Source organism: Daucus carota, chromosome 3, assembly GCF_001625215.2.
Source record: "Daucus carota subsp. sativus chromosome 3, DH1 v3.0, whole genome shotgun sequence".
Lineage (NCBI taxonomy): Eukaryota > Viridiplantae > Streptophyta > Magnoliopsida > Apiales > Apiaceae > Daucus > Daucus carota.
Window position 1 is genome coordinate 30,610,591 of NC_030383.2, and position 1,697 is coordinate 30,612,287.

A 1,697-nucleotide genomic window follows, 5' to 3' on the forward strand; every position below is an offset into this window, starting at 1 on the left:
AATGGCACACTGATCAGTAGAGTGAGTACCAGCACATAATTCGCAAATTGAGATTGGCTGTTGAATTCCTTGGTTAGCCAGAGAATCGACTTTCATCGTGAGAGCCTTAAGTTGAGCAGCAATAGCTGTAGACGTGTCAAGATCAAGAACTCCGGCTACCTTCCCTTGAGTAAGTCTTTGAGTAGGGTTCTGATATTCATTAGCAGCCATCATTTCAATAAGATCATAAGCTTCTTCATAACTTTTAGCCCATAGCGCACCTCCAGAAGCAGCATCAAGCATAGGTCTGGATTGAGGTCCAAGACCATTATAGAAACAGTTTATTTGCATCCAATCTGGCATGCCATGATGGGGACACTTCCTTAGCATCTCCTTATATCGCTCCCAGGCTTCACAGAATGTTTCTCCTGATTGTTGAGAGAATTGAGATAGAGCATTTCGTAGTGCAGCAGTCTTTGCCATGGGGAAGAATTTAGTGAGAAATTTCTGAGCTAGATCTTCCCATGTAGTAATAGAACCAGATGGTAAAGAATGCAACCATCCCTTAGCCTTATCTCTCAGTGAAAATGGAAAAAGCCTTAGCTTCACAGCATCATCAGAAACTCCATTAAATTTGAAAGTGTCACAGATCTCTATAAAATTACGTATATGCATATTAGGGTCTTCAGTAGGAGAACCCCCAAACTGTACCGAGTTCTGGACCATTTGAATAGTTCCTGGTTTGATTTCAAAGGCATTGGCTGCGATTGCAGGCCTGACAATGCTTGACTGGATATCATCGATCTTTGGCATAGAGAAATCCTTCAATGCCTTACTGTCTGGTTGTGCTTCAGGTTCTGTCATTGTTTCAGAATCAGAAGAAGAAGATGAATCAATTGCTTCCTTACGAGCTTTAGAACGTGTTAGCATAAACGCGACCCAAGTACCTGAAATAAAGAAAAGAAAAGAAAAGTGAGAAGAGAATAGAATCCTAGTCAGTGAATTTTAATGCACACTAATGACAAGTACATAAACTAATTAATTAACACCGAGTCCCCGGCAGCGGCGCCAAAAACTTGTTCGCAAAAATCTACACGCAAGCGCACGTGATCACAAGTAATATATTTGTTCGTTCCCACAGAGACTGGTGAATTAAGAATACGCACCTATGCAACAATGTATGAGTAATTTTCACTGCTAAGACAATTAACAAGGATGTGTTCTTTTATACTAATAACTAAATTTACTAATCAAAATCAGAATAGGAAAACACATGGGATTCTAACTTCATTATCGAATTCATCTAGAATTGAAATTACTGATTAACATGCGACTGTTGATCCTAATCAGACAACACGAAAGTAATACATGCCAACTTTCGTTGCACACATATCATACCAATCAAAATCCACAATTAAGACAGAGATCTCATGGACACCAACGAAGCTCAGACCCTATATCTCTATAGCGGTAGTGTAAGCAGAGAGGTTTAATAACAGGTCATCTATCATGATTACACAGGGTGATAAAAATAGTTCAAGTCTACCACAAATTATGCTTCATTCACATAATCCTATGTTTACATGGCATAGTTCTAAATTCAATCATCCACTCTCGCTTCAGAAAGAATTAACAAACAACTTAGAAGTTAGCTACGCTCCTAAGAAGAATAAGCACGGCGCATGCAAAGAAATCAACGTACGTCACAAAATCAAGCA

General features: G+C 39.1%; 1 non-coding gene across 1 annotated transcript; it reads left to right on the plus strand.

The window, feature by feature from the left end:
- Positions 1 to 340: 340 nt before the first annotated feature.
- LOC135151773 (small nucleolar RNA R71) lies at positions 341 to 447 on the plus strand. The gene has a single exon (XR_010290692.1). It is a non-coding gene; the product is annotated as a small nucleolar RNA R71 (small nucleolar RNA).
- The last annotated feature ends 1,250 nt before the right edge of the window (positions 448 to 1,697 follow it).